Raw genomic sequence first — 26,478 nt, 5'->3', positions numbered from 1 at the left:
AGACCAACACAAAAAACTTGTTTAAGGCCTTGGCCATTTCCTTGTCTCCCATTACTAAATCCCCCTTCTCATCTTCTAAGGGTCCAACATTTACTTTAGCCACTCTTTTCCTTTTTATATATTTGTAAAAACTTTTACTATCAGTTTTTATATTTTGTGCTAGTTTAGTTTCATAATCTATCTTTCCTTTCTTTATTGCTTTCTTAGTAGTTCTTTGTTGTGTTTTAAAGCTTTCCCAATCTTCTAGTTCCTCACTAGTTTTGGCCACTCTGTATGCATTGGTTTTTGATTTAATACTCTCCTTTATTTCCTTAGTTATCCATGGCTGGTTATCCCTTTTCTTACATTCCTTCTTTTTCACCGGAATATATTTTTGCTGAGTACTGAGAAAAATCTCCTTAAAAATCCTCCACTGTTCCTCAGTTGTCCTACCAACCAGTCTGCGCTCCCAATCTACATTAGCCAATTCCACCTTCATCCTATTGTACTCCCCTTTGTTCAAGCAGAGGACACTGGTTTGGGACCCTACTTTCTCACCCTCCATCTGTATTAGAAATTCAACCATATTGTGATCACTCATTCCAAGAGGATCCCTCACAAGAAGATCTTTAATTTTACCTGTCTCATTACACAGGACCAGATCAAAGATAACTCGCTCCCTCGCAGGTTCTGTAACGTACTGTTTGAGGAAACTATCCTGACAGCATTCTAAGAACTCTTCCTCCAGTCCACCACGTCCAACTTGAGTCAACCAATCAATATCAAGTTAAAATCCCCCATGATTACTACTGTTCCATTTTTACTCGCATCTGTTATTTGCTTGTTTATAGCCCACCCCACCTCGAAGTTATTATTTGGGGGCCTATAGACCACACCCACCAGTAACTTTCTCCCCTTACTATTCCTTATCTCCACCCACATCAATTCCATATTTTGCTCCTTAAAGCCTATATCGTCTCTCACTACCACCCTGATGTTATCCTTAATTAACAGAGCTACCCCGCCTCCTTTTCCTTCCTGTCTATCACCCCTGGATATTCAGTTCCCAGTCCCAATCACCCTGCAACCACATTTCTGAATGGCCACTAGATCATACCCATTTGTATTGATTTGTGCCATCAACTCATTCCCTTTGTTTCGAACGCTACGTGCTTTCAGGTAAAGTGTCTTTATGCTATGCTTATGAAGGAGAGATGAGAAACAGACACACAAAGAGACAGAGAGACTGTGCTCAAAGTCCTGGTCAGACTAGGACTGAGCTGAGGAGTTGGGTTTAAGTAACACTGGTCCTTTGTTCGTCTCTAGTGGTCATCATTCTGTGGTGGAATTTATATGAAAGTAGTGGTGGGAAGCACGCTCCCTTTCAGCCTGGGAGAGACAATGTGTATCCCAACAGGGAACAATCTTGTCTCTATTCATTTCCAGCCACAGCTACAACCATACAGACGCTTCTCCCACGAGGTGCTGAAAAGAGGATTGAGGGTAAACTAAACAGAGACACTCAGGATGACCATGTTGATTGACAGCCAATTTGGCCAAACAACACAGGATCCTCTTCAACCAAACCTACTTCAAATGTTCAGTAATGACCCATCAACAAAACTCAGCCTGTAAATCAGAAGGGAAATGCTTCCAATGAACACACTCAATATCCAACACACAGCTCCAATCAAACAGCTCAGCACAAAGCACCGAGTAAACAGGTCTCTCAGCTGGATCTTCTCACACAGCATAAGGGGCATTTCCACACCTGATTCCCCACAGGATAGTCAGACTGCCTGAACATTAGTGTGGATATGATGCAATGTAATTATTATAAATTCTGCTCCTTCACTCACCATCTCCTGACTTGGTTTTCAGTCCCTACAGGAAGTGAAGCAGCTGTGAAAGAGGAAGAGGAGAGAATGGGCAGAGTGGGTGGGCTCTCTGATTGACGTCTCTCACAGCCAATCACAATATTTCTGGAGTAACAGGAGTTTCCTGAAGTTTGGGAAACTGACCAGGGAAACGGAGGCGACTTTGAGCAACAGATCAGGAGGGGATTTAAACTTGTCATTGTCCCATCTGGATAAAACCTCACTTATTACAGCTGCTGTCTCCATTCCCCTGTTTGACATAGATTTCTTGTGTGGGAAAAACATTCTTCATTCGCGAAAGCTTTCAAACAGTAACGTCAACGTGGGACGTGTAACCTTGGATGTGTTTAACATCCAGACCAGAAGAGGAAGGCCCATAGCATCCAAGACAATGATAATGTGTAGAGGTGGGATGGGCATACGTACAGGAGAAAGGAACATAAAAGACAGTAGGTGGGGTGATCGCAGCAATGCTTGGATAGTAACTTTGACTCAAGGAGTGATTGTGACCTGGGGACTGTTCTGATCTGATCAGAACTTCCACCTACCTCACGAAGGGACAGCCTGTTCCAAAAGCTTGTGGTGTTTGCTACAAATAAATCTGTTGGATTTTAAGCTGGTGTTGTGAGACTTCTTTCTGTTTTTATCCCAGTCCAATGCCGGCATCGCCACACCATCTGCTTTCTGCCAGTGTTTGTTCTCCACATGAGCTTTCTCCCTTTTTTTTTAATCTCCCCCTATCAGCAAATCATTCTATTCCTTTCTCCATCATCTTCTTTCTTGGATTCCCATCAAACACATCAAAACTATTTCCATAACAATTCCCTGAGGGAGCAAATTTAACATTCTAATCATTCTCATGGGAAAGATATTTCTCCTGAATTCCTCATTGGATATACTATTGACTACCTTATATTTCTGGACCCTAGTTTTGGACTCCCTCACATAAGTGAGAACATTTTCTATCCATTTACCCCTAAATTCTTCATTTTATCATTCATCATTTTAAAGATTTCTATGATAGACCCATAGAAAAGTTATAGCACAGAAGGAGGCTATTCCGCCTAACTTGGCTAAGGATACCCAGGTGAGGTGTTTAATCCCACCTTCCTGCACCCTGTTGCTTAAAGCACTTACACTGCAGATCCAAGAACTTTTAAACAGCGTTTTGGGTCTCTGCTTCCACCACCAATTCAGGCAGTGAATTCCAGACACCTTCTGTGTAAAAAAAAAAGTTCTCCCTTATGTCCCCACTTACCTTGAAGCTATGTCTCCTGGATCTTGAAATCTTCACCAAGGGAAACAATTTTATCCTGACACTCTATCTCTTTCCCTCACAATTTTGTACATCTCAGTCAAGTCACCCTTCAGCCTTCTTTGGGAAAATAACCCTAACCTATTCAATCTCTCCTCATAGCTACACTTTTCTAGCCCTGGCAACATTCTTCTAAACCTCCTTTGCACTCTCTCCAGAGCAATTACATTCTTCCTGTAATGTGGTGTCTTGTCTACTTGAACTGCTGTCTTTAGAGACCTGTATACATGTAAGCTAAAATCTCCCATTTCATCCATCCACTTAGTTAGTCCCATTTATTGTGTATCCCCTATAATTGTCTGACCTCCCTAAATGCATTACCTCCTATGTTAAAATGCATCTGCTTCTTTACTGCCCACTCCAACCCATCAGTATAGTTTTGTAGAATTTAGCTATCGTCTACACTATTCAACTAATCTTTGTGTCATATGAAATTTCCTAATCATACCCCACCCTGCTCCCCATGTACACGTCCAAATAATAAAATGTATAACGCAGATAGCAAAGGTCCCAAGACTGAGTCCTATGGAACACCAGCTGAAACAATTTTCCATTCATAAGAACATAAGGAGCAGGAGTAGGCCATCTGTCCCCTCAAGCATGATCTCCAATAAGATCATGGTTGATCTTTTTATGGACTCAGCTCCACTTACCTGGCCGCTCACCATAATCCTTAATTTCTTTACTGTTCAAAGATGTGTCTATCCTTGCCCTAAAAACATTCAATGAGGTGGCCTCAACTATTTCACTGGGCAGGGAATTCCACAGATTCACAACCCTTTGTGTGAAGAAGTTCCTGCTGAAGTCAATCCTAAATCTGCTTCCCCTTATTTTGAGGCGATGCCCCCTAGTTCTAGTTTCACCCACCAGTGGAAACAACTTCCCTGCTTCTATCTTATCTATTTCCTTCATAATCCTATATGTTTCTATAAGATCTCTCCTCATTCTTCTGAATTCCAGTGAGTATAACCCCAATCTACTCAGTCTCTCCTCATAAGCCAACCCTCTCAACTCTGGGATTAACCTAGTGAATCTCCTCTACACCCCCTCCAGTGCCAGTATATCCTTTCTTAAGTAAGGAGACCAAATCTACACAGCACTTCAGGTGTGGCCTCACCAGCACCTTATACAGCTGCAACATAACCTCACTGGTTTTAAACTCCATCTCTCTAGCAATAAAGGCCAAAATTCCATTTGCCTTCTTAATTACCTGCTGCACCTGCAAACCAACTCCTTCACAAGGGCATCCATCACTGGTACCCTTTGTTTCCTGTTATTAACCCTTTTTTTATTAAGTTCCCCTCATGACCCTGTGTCTCATGGCCTTTTACTTTTTTGACCAATCTGATATTATGTCCCCCTCCTCAGTCTTCTTATTTCTAGGGAAAAGAGTGCTGATCTGTTCTATCTTTCCTGATAGTTGCAATGACTCAGTTGTCCGCTCCTCACTGCGGAGGCCCAGGGCCCAAATGTAGCATGGATAATGTAGTTTCATCCGGGTGAGCATCTGTCTCGAAAACGGCTACGCAGAACCAGGTGGGGCACATAATCGGCGAGGCCCTGTCCCATGAGATTGGCTGCACAACATGACTGACATGTCAATTGTCAGTCATGATTACTCCTGTTTCTGACTGACTACGAGAGCCATCAATCAGAGGGGATCTGTTTGATTGGAGCTGTGTGTTGGATATTGAGTGTTTATTGGAAACATTACTTCTGATTTACAGGCTGAGTTTTGTTGATGGCTCATTACTGAATATGGGAAGGTGAGGTGTAATTATCTGGGAGGGGCAGAATGTCTGAGGATTCTTATTGATTTCCTATTGTTCAGTTTTATATGTGTTGGGAGCTGGTTATTATTCCATGGATTGAGAATGGTCACTCCCCTATTTCTGTAAAAACATTAACTGACATTTATATAGAAAATCTCACAACATCCAGATGTTCCAATGCTCTTTACAGCCAATGAAGTGTTTTAAAGTGTGGTCACTGTTGTCGGTTTATGTGACAGCAAGATTCCCCAGACAGCAATATAATACTCAGCAGATAATCTGTTTTTCAGTGGTGTTGATTTAAGGATTAATGTTGGTCTGCACACCAGCAAAAAATCTCCCATTGTTATTCAAAATAGTGCCACGGGATCTTTTACACCCATCTTGGAGAGAACAGAAGGAGCCTTGTTTGAGGTATCATCTGAAAGACGGTTCCTCTGATAGTGCAGCACTCTCACAGTCCTTTTGTGTTGCACTCTTCTATGATTCTATCACAGCTTCTCTATTACCAACCCTGGCTCTCACTATCATTGTGCTGTTCAGGAATTGGGACACCAAGCACAAGAAGAGGTGCAAGCTCCACTCAGAGAAGAGATCAGTGATGCCCATTCTCAGCTCATCTGCTGCTGAAACCCTTATCCATATCTTTGTAGGCTCCACACTCAACGATTCCACTGCTCCCCGGTTGCTTTCACAGTCTGCAATGTAAACCTGAGCTCCTCCAAAATTCTACTGTCCATGTCCAAAGATGTGTGGGTTAGGTTGATTGGCCATGTTAAATTGACACTAGTGTCAGGGGGATTAGCAAGGTAAATGTGTGAAGTTACAGGAATAGGGCCAGGGTGGGATTGTGGTCAGTATAGACTCACTGGGCTGAATGGCCTCCAGCTGTACTGTAGGGATTCTATGTCCAAACTGAAACCAAGACCTGTTCACCGATCACCCCGATTCTCACTGATTCTCACTGGCTCTTGGTCAAGCAAACTATTGGGATTAAAGACAAATAGGTTCCAGGGCTTGATGGCCTAAATCTAGGATCTTAAAATAAGTGGCAGTAGCGATAATGGTTTTAATATTCCAAACTTTCCTGGATTCTGAAAGTTTCCAGTCAATTGGAAAAAGGCTAATGTAGCATCCTTGTTCAAAACAGGAGAAAGGCAGAAAGTAAGAAACTATAGACCAGTTATTTTCAAGTCTGTCATTGGGAAATTGTTCAAATCCATTATTTGGTAAGTAGTAATGGGACATTTAGAAAGTCAAAATGCAATCCATCAGAGTCAGCATTAGGAAGAGTTATTTATGTTTGACTAATTTGCTAAGAGTTCTTCAAGGATGTAACAAGGAAAGTCATCATGGAGATCCTGTAGAGGTACTGTATCTGGACTTCCAGAGGCATTTGATAAGATGCCACACAGAAGGTAAGATCACATGAGGCTCGGGATAATTTACAATTAATACAAATGGATATGGATAGATTAGGTGGGCCAAAATTTGGCAACATGGTGGAACAGTGGCTAGCAATGCTGCCTCACAGAGCCAGGCACCCAGGTTCAATTCCCAGCTTGGCTCACTGTGTGAAGTTTGCATGTTCTCCCCTTGTGTGCGTGCATTTGTTCTGGGTGTTCCGGTTTCCTCCCATATCGATGTGCGGGTTAGATGGATTGGCCATGCTAAATTGACCCTTACTATCAGGGGGGCTAGCTAGAGTAAATGCATGAGGCTATGGGGATAGGGTATGACTGGGATTGTGTTCAGTGCAGACTTGGTGGGCTGAATGGCCTCCCTCTGCACTGTAGGATTCTATGATTCTAGCTTGGATAGAGGATTGACTAACCAATAAAAATGAGAAATGAGAATAATTGGACATTTTCCTGGTTGACAAGACGTATAACTAGTTGTGCGCCACAGGGTTCAATCCTCAGGCTCAAACAATTTACAATCTATATCAATTACTTGGATGCAGGGATAGAATTCACCATTGCCAAATTTGCAGATTACAATAGGTGGAATAATTGGTTGTGATGAGGAAATAAGCAATTTACAAATGGAAATGGATAGGTTAGGTGTGCCAAAATTTGGCAATGGAATTTAACATGGATAAATGTGAGGTTCTAGTTAGAAGAATAAAAAGGCAACTTATCTAAATGGAGAAAAACTTCAAGATGCTTCAGTGCAGAGGGATCTAGGTGTCCTCATGCATAAATTACAGAAAGTTAGTATGCAGGTGCAGCAGGTAATGAGGAAGGCAAGTGGAATTTTGGCATTTATTGCTAATGGAATAGTATATAAAAGTAGAGAAGTGCTTTTGCAGCTTTATAAGGCTTTGGTGAGACTGCATCTAGTCTACTGCACACAGTTTTGATCCCTTTATTTGCAGAAGGATTTAAATGGATTCGAGGTGGTCCAGATGAGTTTCACTAGGTTGATTCCAGGGTGAAGGGCTTGACTTATGAAGAGAACTTGAGCCTATATTTGCTGGAATTTAGAAGAGAGGAGATTGACGTATACAAGATATTAAAGTGGATTGACAGGTTGGGCCTAGAGCAGATATTTCCCTTTGTTGGATATTCCAGAATGAGAGGCCATAGTTTTAAGCTCAGGGCTGGCAGATTTAAAACAGAAATGAGAAGGAATTACTTCATTCAAAGAGTTGTAAATTTGTAGAATTCTTTACCCCAACTACAGTGGATGTCGAAACACTGAACAAATATAAGGAAGAGAAAGATAGGTTTTTAATTAGTAGCAGGATGAAGGGTTATGGGCAGCGGACAAGAAGGTGGAAGTGAGAGTGAGATGCGATCAGCCATTTTGAATAGTGGAGCAGGTTCAAGGGGCTGAATTATGCATTCCTGCTTTGAGTTCTTATGTTTACAGTGCTGGTAGGGAGGGAGTGCCAAGATTTTAATCCAGTGACACACATGAATTTCAAATCGCTACCAACTCTCAGGTGAATGTAAAAGATTCCATGGCACTTCTGATGTCCTGATTGATATGGATCCTGCAATCAACATCACAAAAATAGATCAACTCCTCAATATCATATTGCTGTGTGCAAACTGACTGCCACATTTCCAACATTACAACAATAAATACACTTCAAAAATCATTTAATTGGCTGCAAAGTGGTTTCACACATCCTGAGTTTGTGAAAGTTGATATATAAACACAAGTTTTATGTATTATGCTTCATATGAACTGGAAATCATTCTCCACTGACGGAGAAAGTATACTAGTCCACAGTAACTTTGACAAATATATTGTGTACAGGGCTCTTACTGTAGGCTCCTGAGTGTTTCAGTGAATAGGAACGCACCATGCTGACAAATCAGGAGGTTTTTGTTAAACAAACAAAAAAGTCACGGTGTTTTATAAATTTATATCAAAGGTTGATAAAACTGCAGACAAACACAACATTCAGCTTACACCAAATTTTGAATTAACCAAAGCATTTGAAAATAATTCAAGACGTTTCCCAGAACATGAAATGAATCTTGGAAGAGTGTAAGGTGAACATATCACATCATTATTACATTGAGATTTGATAGTCTGAGGGAACATAGAACTCACCCCCACTCTCTCACCATACTCGGGATAATAGTTCTCCTACACGGGAGAGTACAAACATTATCCATAGTATTAGTCAAACACCCATTACCTGAAAAGGATCTACCTATAATTCACATTACCAACTAAAGCAAGGTCTGATCCAACCCCACACCCACTCCTGAGAGCTGGCTCACTTTATAACATTCACTCACACCAAGGGAAACTCTCTCAATAGTAAAGATAGAAGTTTCTTTAAAATCCTTCTGCTTTAGCCTAGCTCCCAATTCCGATGGTCAGAAATGACACCAAACTTTAGTGACACAGGATGGAACTCATTTCCATCATAGAAATCCACCATTGGTTACAGAGATCCAGTGGTCAGATGTGTCCATGGACCAGTTTCCATTCCTGGATGACACGCTTGCTTCCAAGTGAGTTGGACAGTGCTTCCTAATTCCCTACTCTCTGCTCTTTGACCCTGCATTCACCACAATGCTTCTGTAGCCGTAAATTTGGTTTACCCACTCCTTCAAATCCACCTGCAACACCCTTGTTTCTCAAACTTACTGGTCGATCACCCTGCTTCTCAAGTCCAAGGGGTGAAGATTTGAATGTATCTGGTACACAAATGGTTTAGCCATCCATTGCTGGATCTGACTGGACCACATCAAGCACTAATGGTCCTACTTTTCTCTGTCAAAACTGCTCATTACCCCAGGATCATCCTGAAGAGAAAATGTAAAATACAACCTCTCCTCCCCAAAACCAACAGTGACCTTGTGGATTGAAAACAGAAAACGCTGGAAAATCTCAGAAGTTCTGACCGAATCTGTGGAGAGAGAACAGAGCTAACATTTCAAGCCTGGATGACTCTTTGTCAGAGCTTTAACGAAAAGTCATCCCGACTTGAAATGCTGGCTCTGTTCTTACTCCACAGACGCTTTCAGGCTTGCTGAGATTTCCCAGCAATTTCTGTTCACACTCCAGCATCTGCAGTGATTTTCTTCTATTTTTGTGTCTTTGTGCAAGTTATGTTCCAGCCGTACAAAGCTCTGTTTAGACCCTGTCAGGAAAACTGAACATAGAACATTACTGCGCAGTACAGGCCTTTCAGTTGCACTGACCTCTGAAACCAATCTAAGGCCCATCTAACCTACACTATTCCAATATCATCCATATGTTTATCCAGTGACCATTTAAATGCCCATAATGTTGGCGAGTCCACTACTACAGCAGGCAGGGCATTCCATGCCCTTACTACTCTCTGAGGAAAGTAAGAGAGGAAGATGGGAAGCTGGACAGGAGAGCATTGGAATGGTCTAGTCTAGAAGTAACAACAGTATGGATGAGGATTTCAACAGCAGATGGATTAATGTGGGGGTGTTGGAATTGGGTGATGTTGCAGAGGGGAAAATAGGTGATCTTTGTGATGAAGAGGGTTTGAGGTTGGGAGCTCAGCTGGAGGTTGAAGAGGATGACACTGACAAATTGTTGTTGGAGATGAGAGTGAAGGGGGTAGGAACTGGAGTCATCCTTTAAACGTATCAAACTCAGTTTTGAAATGTTCGATTAACCCTGAACATCAACAGATTTTTGTGGGGAGAGAGTTCCAGATTTCCAGTCCCTTTTTGTGAAGCAGTGTTTGCTGATGTCACCCCTGAACAACCTAGCTTTAATTTTAATGCTCTGGATTCATAGTTTCTAATTACTGTATCAGTTTATTTAATCATCTTGAACCGCTCAACTAAATTACTCCTAATATCTGCACTTATGGGAATGCAAGCTCAGTATGTACAACGTGTCCCCATAATTTAAGCCTTTTAGCCCCAGGAACATTCTGGTAAAAGTTCACTGCACTCCCTCTGACATCTGTCCCATATCTATCACCCCTCAATTTAAAGCTCTGTTCCCGCGTGCTTGCCATTTCCATCCGAGGAAAAAGACTCTCATTGTCCACCCTATCTAATCATCTTATATGCCCCTATTAAGTCATCTCTTAACCTTGTTCTCTCTAACGAAGACAGCCTCAAGTCCCTCAGCCTTTCCTCATAAGACCTTTCCACTATTCCAGGCAACATTCTGGTAAATTTCCTCTGCACCCTTTCCACTGCTTCCACATCCTTTCTATAATGCGGCGACCAGAACTGTACACAATACTCCAAGTGCGGCCGCACCAGAGTTTTGTACAGCTGCAACATGACCTCACGGCTCCTAAACTCAATCCCTCTACCAATAAAAGCTAACACACCGTATGCCTTCTTAACAACCCTATCAATCTGGGTGCCAACTTTCAGGAATCTATGCTCATGGACACCGAGATCTCTCTGCTCAACCACACTACCAAGTAACTTACCATTAGCCCAGTACTCTGTATTCCTGAACCGTGTTCTGTTCTGGGCACCGCACCTTAGGCAGGATATACTGGCCTTGGAGGGAGTGCAGTGAACTTTTACCAGAATGTTCCTGGGGCTAAAAGGCTTAAATTATGGGGACACGTTGTACATACTGAGCTTGCATTCCCATAAGTGCAGATATTAGGAGTAATTTAGTTGAGCGGTTCAAGATGATTAAATAAACTGATACAGTAATTAGAAACTATGAATCCAGAGCATTAAAATTAAAGCTAGGTTGTTCAGGGGTGACATCAGCAAACACTGCTTCACAAAAAGGGACTGGAAATCTGGAACTCTCTCCCCACAAAAATCTGTTGATGTTCAGGGTTAATCGAACATTTCAAAACTGAGTTTGATACGTTTAAAGGATGACTCCAGTTCCTACCCCCTTCACTCTCATCTCCAACAACAATTTGTCAGTGTCATCCTCTTCAACCTCCAGCTGAGCTCCCAACCTCAAACCCTCTTCATCACAAAGATCACCTATTTTCCCCTCTGCAACATCACCCAATTCCAACACCCCCACATTAATCCATCTGCTGTTGAAATCCTCATCCATACTGTTGTTACTTCTAGACTAGACCATTCCAATGCTCTCCTGTCCAGCTTCCCATCTTCCATTCTCCGGAAACTTCAGATCAACTAAAACTCTACCGTCTCTATACTAACTTGTACCTATCACCCTTAACAATTGGACTGATGGTGGGTGATGTTGGAGATAGATACTGCTGAGAAGACAGTGCTTTGGGAAGGACAGCTCCCCTGTGTGAGCACTGGAAGCAGGTAAGCCGGCTCAAGTCTGTTTGGAGATGTTGGTGTTTGATGAGAGGAGGAGGGGATGAAATAATCCTGACACACCACACTGGTAGAGTTTTGTCTCCCATGTGGGTTCACTGATGTTCCAGGAGGTCGAACAACTGTGTGAAGAATTTATGAGAGAACTCACACCAACGGGGTTTCTTCCCTATGTGACTGTGTTGGTGGACCAGGAGATACATTCTGTGTGAAAACCTGCTCGCACACCTCACATCTGAATGGTTTCTCCCCAGTGTGAACCTTATAGTCATAGAGTATCACAGCACAGAAAGAGGCCCTTCAGCCCATCATGTTTGCAGTGGCCATCAAGCACCTATCTATTCTAATTTAATTTTCCAGTCTCGATCTGTAGCATGGCGTACTATGGCATTTCAAGTGATCATTAAATACTTCTTAAATGTTGTAAGGGTTTCCACCTGTACCACCCTTTCAGGCAAAGTTCCAGATTCTCACCACCTTTGGATAAAAAGATTCTCAAAACCCCTCTTACGACCCCTGGTTATTGAACCCTCTGCTGAGGGGAAATGTTTCTTCCTATCTACCCTATGTTTCTCACAATTTTGTACACCTCAATCAGGCCTGCCCTCAGTCTTCTCTGCTCCAAGGAAAACATCCCCAGCCAAACCAGCCTCTCTTCGGAGTTGAAATGCTCCAGACTAGACAAGATCTTGGTGTATCTCCCCTGCACCCTTTCTAGTGCAATTACCTCCTCTCTATATTCTGGTAACCAGAATCGCACACAGTCCTCCAGCTGGTACTTTAAACATTGGGAGGACTGGGTGAAAGCTCTCTCACAAACATCACACCTGAACAGATTATCTCCTGTGTGAATCCTCTAGTGCCCCAGGAAGGTCAAAGACTTCAGAAAAACTTCATTGTAAATCTCCTTCTTACTCGCCTGTGTGGATCCTCTCTGATGGAGCAGCAGATCTGAAAGGTTAATGAAGTCTTTGTTGCACACCTCACATTTGAAAGATTTCTCCCTGTGTGAAAATGTTAATGCATCTGCAGGTACCATGACTGTGAGAATGACTTGTCACATACCTCACATAAGAATGGTTTCTCTCCAGAGTGGATCATCTGGTGCATGATCAGATGGGAAAAGTGGGTCACAAATCTCACATTAAAACGGTTTCTCTCCTACGGGAATACGTTGGTGTCTGCACAGTTGCAAGGACTGTGAGGATGATTTGTCATGATGTGGGTATGCCAGCGTTGGACTGGCGCAAACACAGTAAAAAGTCTGACAACACCAGATTTTAGTCCAAACGATTTATTTGATAATAGACTCACAAGCTTTCGAGGTTTCCCTCTTCGTCAGGTGAATGGAGAGTTCTGGCCTCAGACAGAGCATATAAAGCACAGTTTAGAGATCACTGATTAGAATGCGAATCCTTACACCTTACCTGCTGTTCAAGACCTGAAGTGGCTGACAATGTGAGTGGAAGGAGCACTAATCACAGGTTACAGAGATGTGTATTGTCTCCAGACAGTACAGTAAGTGAGGTTTTGCAAACCCAGGCAAGTCACGGGGGTTACAGATAGTGCGACATGAACCCAAGATCCCTGTTGAGACCGTCCTCATGTGTGCGGAACTTGGCTATCAGTCTCTGTTCAGCGACTCTGCGCTGTCGTGTGTCGTGAAGGCCGCCTTGGAGGATGATTTGTCACATACCTTGCACTCGAATGGTTTCACCTTTGCGTGAATGAGGTCCAGGTGAGGGCAGCAGGGTGGCAAAGGTTATTGGCGGTTGCAAGTCATACTTGCTTAAGTGCAGTCACTGTGACTAGAAGGTGAGTTTTACGGGAAACATCTTCCTACTTTGAGTGAAAGCAAGTATCCAGGTGAGGGCAGCAGAGTGACAAAGGTAATTGGCAGTTGGAGGTCACTTTTTTTTATTAACCAAAAATATACTTTATTCATAAAAAAAACTCGATTAATCTATTTCAAATATACAGGGCTTTGAATAGCAAACACAACATGGAATCAAAATATTTTTACAGATCTGTACAAATTACAATGACTACATTTCAAAACTTAAAAAACTATATCCATGCCTCAATATTTACAGATTTGTTCTGATTACAATGATTACATTTCAATACCTAAAACTTTGTACATGCCTCAATAAATTACTGTGTGCCATTAGTGCTCAGATTGGCACACAGCTCCGCAGGTCGAGGGTATTCTGCAGTTCCCGGGCCCTCGGTCTGCCTCCGTTAAAACGCCTTACAGTGTGGCCTTTCCCCACTGTGCCTTTGTGGCAGCTGCCCCAAGCTTCAGCCCGTCCCTCAGCACTTAGTCCTGGACCTTGGAATGTGCCAGTGTGCAACACTCGGTCGAGGATGGTTCTTTCAGCTGGAAGGTCAGCAAGTTTTTTTTTTAACCAAAAATATACTTTATTCATAAAAAAAACTCGATTAATCTATTTCAAATATACAGGGCTTTGAATAGCAAACACAACGTGGAATCAAAACACTTTTACAGATCTGTACAAATTACAATGACTACATTTCAAAACTTAAAAAACTATATCCATGCCTCAATATTTACAGATTTGTTCTGATTACAATGATTACATTTCGATACCTAAACCTTTCTACATGCCTCAATTAATTACTGTGTGCCGTTAGTGCTCAGATTGGCACACAGCTCCGCAGGTCGAGGGTATTCTGCAGTTCCCGGGCCCTTGGTCTGCCTCCGTTAAAAGGCCTTACAGTGTGGCCTTTCCCCACTGTGCCTTTGCGGCAGCTGCCCCAAGCTTCAGCGTGTCCCTCAGCATGTAGTCCTGGACCTTGGAATGTGCCATTGTGCAACACTTGGTCGAGGACAGTTCTTTCTGCTGGAAGGTCAGCAAGATTCGGGCGGACCAAAGTGCGTCCTTCACCGAGTTGATGACCTTCCAGTTTCATAGCTGCAGTCACTATGACCAGAAGGTAGTTTGTGGAGGAGCTGCTGTGAAGAGAGTGCTAAACATCTAACACTACTTTAGTGCTTCTTTCCCTGCCTCCTCCTCTAACCAAAAAAAAAGTTTCTTGACCTTTTGGCTAAGATCAAGTGTAGTGTATTTGGTTGAAGTCATTAGGTTACATTTCAGCTTCACTTGAAGCAATTTTTAAAAGTGGCATCTTGGTCTTTTGGCTAAGATGCAAATGAGATCAAGCCTTAAAGGAGGAGTTATGCCTACTCTAATCAGCTTGGATCATGTAGATCAAGCCCAAGGCAGGAGGTGAGAGCTCTGTCTTGTCAGCTTGGATTGGGAATGTCTCAACTTGGGACTCTGAATTGGACTTGATTGGATTGGAATTGGAACAAAAACAAAAAAAAAAGTTGGCAGGAGGACCACGAGCAAGGGAGAGGTGAGTTGAGATTCTTTTACCCTTTTACCTGTATAAGGGTAATATGGCAGCTAGGGCAGTGGCATACTTTTCTTGCCAGATGTGGGTAATTAGGGAACAATCTAGTCTCCCTGACAACTTTGTCTGCAGGAAGTGTGTCCAGTTGCAGCTCCTCACAGACTGCATTGTTTGGTTGGAGCGGCAAGTGGATGCACTGTGGAGCATACAAGAGGCAGAGTGTGTGATAGTTACAGGGAGGTTGTCACACCACAGGTTCAGACAGGTAGATGGGTGATCGCCAGCAAAGGCAGGCAGGTAGTGCAGGACTCACCTGTGCCTATTCCCCTTTCAAACAGGTATATCGTTTTGGATATCGTTGTTGGGGATAGCCTGTCAGGGGGTGATACCAGACAGGCCTGTGACACCACAGCTGGTTCTGCTGTGAAACAGGGTCAGCAAAGAGCAAACAAGCAGTAGTAATAGGGGACTCGTTAGTTAGAGGCACAGACAGGCACTTCTGTGGCCGCAATCAAGACTCCAGAATGGTGTGTTGCCTTCCTGGTGCCAGGGTCAAGGACATCTCTGAGTGATTGTAGAACATTCTTCATGGGGAGGGTGAGCAGCCAGAGGTTGTTGTATATATTGGTACTAATGACATAGGTAGGAAAAGTGATGAGGTCCTGAAATGTGAATACAGAGAGTCAGGCAGAAGGCTAAAATGCAAGACCTCGAAGGTAGTAATTTCAGGACTACTACCGCTGCCACGTGCTAGTGAGAGTATTCGGAGGATTCGGCAGATGAATGCCTGGCTTGAGAGCTGGTGCAGGGATTTAGATTTTTGGATCATTGGGATTTTTGGATCATTCTGGGGAAGGACTGACCTATTCAAGAGGGATGGGTTACACCTGAACTGGAGGGGGACTAATATCCTGGCAGGGAGATTTGCTAGAGCCACTTGGGAGGTTTAATCTAGTTTGGCAGTGGGGTGGGATCCAAAGCAGTAGGGAGACAGAAGTGAAGTGTGCGGATAGCACAGAAGTTAAAGAGAGCACATTAAGTAGTAAAGGCAATGTCAGTAATCCTAGTACCTAGATAGATCAGGAATAAGCAACATAGAGAGCAAGGGAAATCCAGATTTAACTGATTTCAATGCGAGAAGCCTGACGGGCAAGGCAGATGAACTCAAGGCATGGATGGGTACGTGGGACTGGGATATTATAGCAACTACTGAAATATGGCTAAGGGAGGGACAGAACTGGCAGCTCAATGTTCCAGGGTACAGATGCTATAGGAAAGATAGAACAAGAGGTAAGAGAGAGGAGTTGCAGTTTTGTTTAGGGAAAGCATCACGGCTGTACTGAGAGGGGATATATCAAGGGTTCAGCCATTGAGTTTCGACGGGTAGAACTGAGAAAGAAGAAAGGGGAAATAACTTTGATAGGGTTGTACTGTAGGCACCAAACAGGCAGTGGGAAGTTGAGGAGCAAATATGTAAGGAGATTACAGATAGCTCCAAGAATAATAGGGTGGTAATAGTCAGAGATTTTAACTTTCCCGACATTGACTGGGACAGCCATAGTATTAAAGGGTTGCATGGAGAGAAATTTGTTGAGTGTATTCAAGGGGAATTTCTCATTCAGTGTGTGGATGACCCAACTAGAGAGGGGGGTAAAACTTGACCTCCTCTTGGGAAATAAGAAGGGCAGGTGAAAGAAGTGTTGGTGAGGGATCACTTTGGGACTAGTGACCATAATTCTATTGGTTTTAAGATAGCAATGGAGAATGATAGGTCTGGCCCAAAAGTTAAATTCTAAATTGGGGCAAGGCCAATTTTGAAACTATCATGCAGGAACTTTCAAAAGTTAATTGGGGGAGTCTGTGGGAAGGCAAAGGGACATCTGAGAATGATAGGGAGTGGGATAGCTTGATCTTGGGTTTGGACATAGCTCAGTACAACATTGAGGGCCGAAGGGCCTGTACTAAAGAACAAAGGACAACACAGCATGGGAAACAGGCCAGTTTCAGATCTAATGATATGTCAAAGCTCCCCTGGACCGATGAAGTTCCAAATAATAGTTTCACTGTCCAAACTCCTCTGTGTTGAGCAATGCTGTGAAGGATATAGATGTCTTCTCACAGATGTTTAGTTGTTCCTTCGGTGATGGTCAGGATCTATCTGCAATGTCTATTCTCTCTGTATTCTCTGTGTAATCCGGTGCAATCCTGCTCTAAAACAGGAAATGGAAACATGATTTTGTCCAATTCTATCTCCTCCTTTGCTAAAGGGATTGATTCCTCAATTAGAAATTGTTCCACAGTGAGTGCTAGTCAGCTGGGAGATCAGATGCAAATTCTCTCTTTTCCTGAATACCATATTCTCTCTGTTTCTCGCTGGACCACTGGATCGTGACCAGGAGCAGACAATGCGACTACCTTCTTCCCTCCACCCAGACCCACACCTTCCGAGGCACTATGAGGGCAATGGAAAAGACAGTCAGGCAGAATGTAAAAGGGGCTATCAATCCACTTTGACCTCAAATCATTCTGTGAAGACCAATTTTATTGTTTGGAAATGTGTTTAATATAAGAAATACTCAGTCACATTAAAACCAGAAATGTTAATACAATGGAGATTTGGTAATTTATCCTCTTTTCCAAAATTATTTGAAGAAATCACACTGGACAGAAAATGCTGGAAGCTAAGGAACATGTTGCTTCTGTGTAGCAGGTTCAAGGGTTCTGGTTTACCCTGGGAAATTAGATACACTGCACTCACTCAGATAGCTGAATTTGGGATGTGCAATCAGAAGAAGCACTGGGCAAAACTATCAAATCCAAGCCCAGGCTTTTGGGATTGGCTGTGGCTTTAGACACTCACCTGATGAAGGAGCGGCGCTCCAAAAGCTTGTGCTACCAAATAAACCTGTTGGACTTTAACCTGTTGTTGTGAGACTACCTACTGTGCCTATCCCAGTCCAATGCCAGCAACTCCACATCAAGGCTTTTGAGAGAAGCCAAGACCTTCAGGTAAATCTTTAAAGAAGCATTAAAACACATTCAATAAATGTGTTTCCGCCCCTCCCCCAGATAATTATACCTCACCTTCTCATATTCAACAATGACCCAGCAACAAAACTCAGCCTGTAAATCAGAAGGGAAATGTTTCTAATAAACATACTCAATATCCAACACACAGCTCCAATCAAACAGCTCAGCACAAAGCACCGAGTAAACAGGTCTCTCAGCTGGATCTTCTCACACAGCATAAGGGGCATTTCCACACCTGATTCCCCACAGGATAGTCAGCCTGCCTGAACATTAGTGTGGATATGATGCAATGTAATTATTATAAATTCTGCTCCTTCACTCACCATCTCCTGACTTGGTTTTCAGTCCCTACAGGAAGTGAAGCAGCTGTGAAAGAGGAAGAGGAGAGAATGGGCAGAGTGGGTGGGCTCTCTGATTGACGTCTCTCACAGCCAATCCAAATATTTCTGTAGTAACAGGAGTTTCCTGAAGATTGGGAAACTGACCAGAGAAACGGAGGTGACTTTGAGCAGCAGATCAGGTGGGGGTTTAAACTTGTCATTTTCCCATCTGAATAAAACTTCACTTATTGCAGCTGCTGTCTCAGTTCCCCTGGTAAACGTTTGACAGAGATTTCTAATGTGGAAATGGCATTCTTCATTCTCGGAGGCTTTCAAACTGACAACATCAGTGTGGGATGTATAACCTTGGATGTGTTTGACAGCAGAAGGCAGCAATGATGTGCAGTGATGGGATCAGCCAATTTAGCCAATGGTGGGGAAATGTTTTTTTTATTTGGGTGTTTACTGAGACGCGGAGATTGACTCTAGGTTGACCAAATGTGTGGAAGTAAGGGACAAACAAAGGGGGGATCCACGAGGTTGTGCTGGTGTGGGTGCAGGAGACAGTGAAATCAGACTGAGGGAGAGGAGGTCCATTAGCGGAGGAGTCAGAAAGGGGTTGCTGGAGCGTTGAAAACAGAAAAGAGTGAGGGCAAATCACTGAGAGGTGGAGGAAGAGATGAGCGTGGCGAATAGTGAGAGCAGAGGTATTGAAAGCCAACACGGGGAGGGTGGGTTTGGGAGGCTGGAGAGAAAGCAGGTGTGGGGTGGCAGCAGCTGGGGCAGAGCCAGGGGGAAATCAGTGCTGATGATGGAGGGAGAAGGGCTGGTAAGAGTGGGAGTGACAAAAGATTGATGAAAGAGCCACCCAACATCTCATCTACTGATGAAAAGTCATCTCCAGTTGAAACATGGGCATGATCTTATCACCTCACCACGCCCATCATTCAGCTTGGTGAGCTGGGAAAATAGCAGGAGATACGAAAAATCTAATTTGCACATGGCGCAAAATGGTTTGCTACATTTCCAGCTCCTTTTTACTGGTGTGAGCTGCTCCATGCCCAAACAAAGCTTACTAGCATGAACTTGATTGGATTTCAATATCATTAGTGAGGTTGGCACGGAGGTTCTTCCTCCCAAATGCTCTCCAGTGTGATGTCACGCGGCTCTATAAAAGTCTGGTTCAGGCACAGCAGTACTGAGGAGGGAGCTGGAGGGTACTGAGTACCACTGAGCACCAACACCGGCTGTGGTTGAGGGGGGAGGGGTCTCACTTGTGGGTTGGGGGCTTGTATGGTTGCAGGGGTTTTGGGGACTCAAGTCGGTATGGGGTCCTCAACTCAGGGTGGCCGATGGCATGGGGCTCGTGTTGTACATATTCTCCCTGGCTGCTTAACAACCCCCAAGGGGATCCATATGAGGACTCCCAACACTACTGACGTTGCCACAGTTACCCTGCCTCTATCCACTGGACAGGCTCCATGGCTGACTGCTAACATTCCAACCCAGATTCCACTAACATTAACAAGCACCAGCTCTGTCAGCTGCTGGTCTAATTAGGGGAGCTCCACATGGCTCCTCACACTGCTCAACCCTCTGCAGTGTTGCCTACATTGGCCACACACCCTGTACCTGTCACAAGAGTGCCCCTCCCCTGTATGTCTGAACTGCTAGCGATTCCTGGCTGCCACTGTACCTGTCATACTGCTGGGTGCAATCATATCTCTGATGGAGGAGTTCCCAATGGGATCCTCTCATAGACATCCAGATGCATCCTCCTCCCCCTTCCTCAACCCCACCCCCCAAGACTGTAATGGCAAGGATGTGGCAGTGGTTGACAGCCCATTAAAGTGGCGCATGGCCCTCTGCACCATGCAAACTCATGGGGACATGGGTGGCCAGGAGGAAGCGAGTGGCCTGAATTGGATAACCTTACTGACTGTGTGTGTCTCTCTCTCTCTGCCCTGATGTCATGATTGATGATGCCAGTACAAAAGCCCCAGACCAAGGTGGAGGCCAGTTACAATGAGGCCCATGCTACCACCTGGTACATCATTGAGAGTGCAACAGGCAACTGAAGACACAGTTCCGCTGCCTGGATTGCTCTGGTGCTGCCCTAAAAAAATACCAGTCCCCTCGGGGTCTCCTGAATCACTGTGGTCTGCTATGCACTCCACAACCTGGCACAACAGTGGGGAGACTTCTTGAAGGAGAAAGGTGGCGGGGGGGGGGTGGGAGGTGGCCGCATGCAAACTTCAATGAGGAGGAGCGCAAGGAGGCGGTGGAGGACAAGGCCGAGAAGGAGCCGGAGGATGGACGATAGGCAGCCAAGGTAGCAATGGAGGCCCTTGTCATCAAATGGTTTTCTGACCAGAAGCTCCAACCACCATGTGCCACCCACAGCACCACCCACCAGCCCCCCACCACTGCCCCATTCCCGCACCCTGGGAACTTTCAACACCCTCCACCCCCTCCCCTGTGCCCTTGTCCACAATCCCCCTGGCTTGGCTCCCATTGACATCATAGCAGAGTGATGGGCCCAGCTTGACCATGTTAGTGAGTTGCAGGTCCAGGTAGGAAGGATGACAACTCGCTATGCAGTATGCTATGATGCTGTCCTGGTGGCAAACAAGTCTGAATCCTACCTGTTCTCTGACTGCACACTGGTGCCTGGGCCCACATCTTGGTAAGAGTTGGGGCACCACCATCCAGGGAATGGGTTTTGCTGGGGGCTGGTCCCAGGGAGCAGTGCGATGACATGTCAGGGCCCCCACTGCATTGGATGAGCACTTGGAGGCAGTCAAGGTCTGGCACAGGTGCTAGGAACTGGGGATAGCAGATTCGGAAGACCGAAGGGCATCTCTCACATTGAATGATGCTCTATACATCTGTGTATGTTCAGGCTGCAGTCATCCCTGTAGGATCAGAGATAGATTAGTCACAGCTGTAGATGCAATAACATTTATTGGTGATTTTCTTCGTGACAATTAACAGAACTCCAAGTAGTGCATGCCTTCACCCATGCCCTTTTGGTAACCGTGCAACTTCTTAATCTTACATGTCCTACCACTATGTCAAGGTGCCTCCCAGGAAGGGGAGAGGTAATCAGCTCTATTCCGCACTCCATGGCCTGTGAACGGAGTTGAGGAGGAACTTCTTCACTCAAAGGGTGGTGAATCTCTGGAATTCTCTGCCCGTTGAAGTGGTGGAGGCTGCCTCGCTCAATATTTTTAAGACACGGGTTGATAGGTTTTTGATAGGCAAGGGGATTAAGGGTTATGGGGAGAGGGCGGGAATGTGGAACTGAGCCACGACAGATCAGCCATGATCTTATTGAATGGTGGGGCAGGCTCGAGGGGCTAGATGGCCTACTGCTGCTCCTATTTCTCATGTTCTTATGTGATGCCCTTGGCCAGCACTACGGATGCAACACTGCCACCTGGTTCATGAAATGGACCCGGTGTCAGGAAAAGAGGGTTGAGGGATTCAGAAGGGGGATGGCTAGGGTCTCCTGGGTGGAAGGACCCAGTATCGGATGCCCATGGGCCCCTGGTACAATCCATGGGATGCAGAGGCAGCTGGAGTGAGCTGCCAGTCCTGAAGGCCTGTGTCTGCCCATGGTGTGCGAGCCCTCTGAAACTGGGCCAAGCTCTTAAGGCCCGCAGTGTCTTGAGTATTCTTCCGAGTACCATTTCTTGCCTCAGGCTTTCTGCTGTGGTTGCTATCTGGCAGTGTTGACCTGGATGCTGGCCCCATTTCCTGTGACTAAAGAATGTGGAACTCCTCCAAACAGCCTTATAGTTGCTGCAGTGTTGCTGACAACCCCTCCTGCAATCCTTGGCTCTGACTCTGCATCTCCGGCAATTTCTGGAAAACTGATTCCAGTTGCCCGGCACCTGGCTGGGGCACAGCTGATTTCTAATTCCAAAAGACCTCTGCCAGCCTGCTCCCTTGGATGTTCCTACCTCCTCCTGATGTGCATCAATGTCTGTGTGATGCTCATGATGTGGGTATGCCGGCGTTGGACTGGCGTAAACACAGTAAAAAGTCTGACAACACCAGGTTTTAGTCCAACCGATTTATTTGATAATATACTCACAAGCTTTCGGGCTAGTCCCTTCATCAGGTGAATGGAGAGTTCTGGCCTCAGACAGAGCATATAAAGCACAGACAGTTTAGAGATTACTGATTAGAATGCGAATCCTTACACCTAACCTGCTGTTCAAGACCTGAAGTGGCTGATAATGTGAGTGGAAGGAGTTGCCTGGGTTTGCAAAACCTCACTTACTGTACTGTCTGGAGACAATACACATCTCTTTAAACTGTGATCAGTGCTCCTTCCACTCACATTATCAGCCACTTCAGGTCTTGAACAGCAGGTTAGGTGTAAGGATTCGCATTCTAATCAGTAATCTCTAAACTGTCTGTGCTTTATATGCTCTGTCTGAGGCCAGAACTCTCCATTCACCTGACAAAGGGACTAGCCCGAAAGCTTGTGAGTATATTATCAAATAAATCAGTTGGACTAAAACCTGGTGTTGTCAGACTTTTTACTGTGTGATGCTCACCAGAAAGTACCCCAGAAGCCTGACTACCCACACATCCTACTGAGGTGACTATCTGCGATGGTGGATGGTGCACATGATGCTCATGTGGAACGATGGGTGCTTTCCTTGAAATTGTTGTCGGAGCCTTCCTCTGAGGTGTTGACGGGGTACTCAGCAGGGGCAGTAGCTGGAGCACCAACTCCTGAAGACCTGGCCTCATCGGGGTCATCTCCTGCAAAACAAGATACATGAGTAAGCGCAAGTATCCGGGCTGATCTCAACTTACTTGAAATAGGTCATGAATGAAAATTTTGTGGCTCCTCGCTTCTATAGCGCACTCCGATTAGGCTGTCAGTTACAGCTCTACCCTCAGACTCCCCCAACAAGTCTACTGCACACTCCTCAAATGCAGTCAGGATATGTATCTCAGGGACCCCGCCTCTGGTCTTTGCCCACTTGCTGTGATTATGGGTCACCTTCTGCTGTTTTACCATCTAACTTGCAGCATCACAGATGAAGAGCTCTGGCCCTGACACCGAGTCCCATCCACACAGCTTCTGCTGGAAAGTCTGTACCACTGCCTACAAGGCTGATTTATCCCTGCACGTTATCTTATTTTGTAAAGTCAACAATACCGTGAAAGTGAATGATCCAACAGGGTTTTCAGCTCACCTATCTCTGAGAAAAAATACCTCATTGGATTTTGATTCTGGATTCTGGAACCCACATGAAACAGTATTTCTTTTCTCTGGGGTCTCTGCAGTGTATACCTTTACTTGTTCCATCCCTCTTTTACTGTATGACTGCAAAGGAGGCAACATTTCACCCCTCCTTCCACATTCGAACGTGTGAAAATAAACTAACCATTTGAATTCATCTTATCTCAAGTTTGCTGTGAAGTTATTAATAGAAAACTGGATCACACCAAAAATGAGTGCTTGGGAAATATACCACTGCTGATCAAGGGAGAAGAAAATCCAAAAACCTTTCTGTTCACAGACAAGTGATGAGAGGAGAAATTTCTGTTGTATACATTAGCCTCCCCTACCCTTTCTATCTACACACAGCATCAAGCAAAACTATCAAATCCATGCCCAGGGTTTTGAGAAAAGATGAGGCCTTCAGGTGAAATCTTTAAAGAAGGATTTAAAGGCATTTTAGGAAAAGAAATGTAGCTAATTATGTCAGCCAAGTTGTCTTGGTGCTGGATTTTTCTTATTGGTGGGAGGTGGGCCTTGCCATCCCAAATTGCCCTTGAACTGAGTGGATGGCTGAGCCATTTCAGAGTCATCAACGTTGCTGTGAATCTGGAGTCACATGAAGGCCAGCCCAGGTAAGGACAGTAGATTTCCTTTCCTAAAGGACATGAGTGGACCGGGTGGGGTTTTTTTTCACAACAACTTACAATGGTTTAATGATCAATATGCAACTTTAAATTGCAGATTTTTATTAAATTCAAATTTTATCATCTATCATGATGCGATTCAAACACAAGTCTCCTGAGCTTCAGCCTGGGTCTCTGGATTACTAGTCTAGTGACAATAACACTACACCATTATCTCCACTAATCCAGATTGTTTTCAGGGAAACAATAACAGTTTCTCTAGTCTATCCACGTAACTGTACTTCCTAAATCCAGGAACCCGTCTCGTAAATCTCTTCTGTACACTTTCTAAAATTCAGAGATAGGGTACGGGAAGTGTTAGAGGATTTGATAAGACCGGAAACATCCAGATACCAACACACAGACAGAACTGACCATCCACAGTCCACAGGATATTAACCAGCTCCCAACACACACACACACAGACAAACAAAACAGAACAAAAGGAAATCTGTAAAAATCCTCAGACACTCTGCCCCTCCCAGATAATTACACTTCACTTTCTCGTATCCAGCAATAACCCATCAACAAAACTCAGCCTGTAAATCAGAAGGGAAATACTTCCAATAAACACATCAATATCCAACACACAGCTCCAATCAAACAGCTCAGCACAAAACACCGAGTAAACAGGTCTCTCAGCTGGATCTTCTCACACAGCATAAGGGGCATTTCCACACCTGATTCCCCACAGGATAGTCAGACTGCCTGAACATTAGTGTGGATATGATGCAATGTAATTATTATAAATTCTGCTCCTTCACTCACCATCTCCTGACTTGGTTTTCAGTCCCTACAGGAAGTGAATCAGCTGTGAAAGAGGAAGAGGAGAGAATGGGCAGAGTGGGTGGGCTCCCTGATTGACGTCTCTCACAGCCAATCCAAATATTTCTGGAGTAACAGGAGTTTCCTGAAGTTTGGGAAACTGACCAGGGAAACGGAGGAGACTTTGAGCAGCAGATCAGGCGGGGATTTAAACTAGTCATTGTCCCATCTGAATAAAACCTCACTTATTTCAGCTGCTGTCTCAGTTCCCCCCGGTAAATGTTTGACAGAGATTTCCAGTGTGGGAATAACATTCTTCATTCTCAGAGGCATTCAAACTGACAACATCAGTGTGGGTTGTGTAACCTTGGATGTGTTTGACAGCAAATCTGAACAGGAAGCTCTCTTCCGCAGAGAGCATGGGGTGTTGGGGAGGAGGCGGTGGTATGGGGAAAGTGGGGTGCTGGGTCACTCCAGGCGGTTTCTGATCAACAAGGAATCCAATGGTCATGGGAGGCAGTCACAAAAGTGGAGTCAAAACTACAGTTGAACCAGCCATGAATGTATCCAATAGCGGAGCAGGCTTGATGGGCTAAATAGCCCACTCCTGCTTTTTATGGTCTCTCTCTATTTTTGTCTATTTCTTTCTTTCCTCCTCCCTTCTCGCTCTCCAGTAATATAGAGGCTACATAAAGACTAAACACCAAGAGCAGCAGGTAGAAACAGATTAAAAAGCAGGTGAGAAAGCAATGCTCTGTCGGCCTCCCAAATCTTGTTCAGAATTGTGGACCAGCAGAAACATCTCCATCGTCAACCATGTTGGATCTCAACACAGGAGTACCAGACACATTGTTGAAGTGTCTTCAGCCAAAAATAATGAGTGGATGATCAAACGCAGCCTCCTCTTGAAGTGCTGGGAGGACTTACATCAGATCTCCCACACAGGGGAATAGCAGACTGGCACTCATATGTGGAGTCAGCCTCTTCAGCATAAAGAAAGGGGAGGCAGTTGGAGGAAATCATGGCCGTGATTCTTCCACTGTGACCCACAACATTTCTGGCGGGTCAAGGTGGGAGATGTGTTACACTGGTCTTGAACCAGGATTTCCGCATGCGCTGGGAACACATGCGCATCTCCCAGGTATGGTGAACAATCGCTGGTCAGACCATGCTGGAAACCGGTGGGACAGCAGGTAAGTAATTTAAATCTTTTTTAAATGTATCAGTTCATTATCAGGAATTTTCAGGTCCTGATTGAATCTCCCACCCCATCAGGAGTACTTCATTCCAGCAAGTTTTAGACTAGCTCCCTATGTTCAGGGAGACCCTGCCAGAATGAAGGGGGGGGACAATTGCAGTCCCCCAGGGGGTCAGGCA

The 26,478-nt window shown here is 44.6% G+C and overlaps 2 protein-coding genes across 3 annotated transcripts in view; both read right to left on the bottom strand.

Moving 5' to 3' along the window:
- Positions 1-1,918, bottom strand: part of LOC145348016 (uncharacterized) — a 30,298-nt gene extending 28,380 nt beyond the window's left edge. Inside the window, exon 1 of the mRNA XM_080196121.1 lies at positions 1,839-1,918. The gene's annotated coding sequence lies outside the window, so the exon portion shown is untranslated. The remainder of the gene's footprint in view (positions 1-1,838) is intronic.
- Positions 1-26,478, bottom strand: part of LOC145348007 (uncharacterized) — a 521,035-nt gene that overhangs the window by 369,542 nt on the left and 125,015 nt on the right. The gene's annotated exons all lie outside the window — the stretch shown is intronic.

Source organism: Carcharhinus amblyrhynchos, chromosome 9 (assembly GCF_965287045.1).
Source record: "Carcharhinus amblyrhynchos chromosome 9, sCarAmb.v2.hapA, whole genome shotgun sequence".
NCBI lineage: Eukaryota > Metazoa > Chordata > Chondrichthyes > Carcharhiniformes > Carcharhinidae > Carcharhinus > Carcharhinus amblyrhynchos.
The sequence above is the reverse complement of the archived record's forward strand: the minus strand, read 5'-3'. Positions and strand labels throughout refer to the sequence as shown.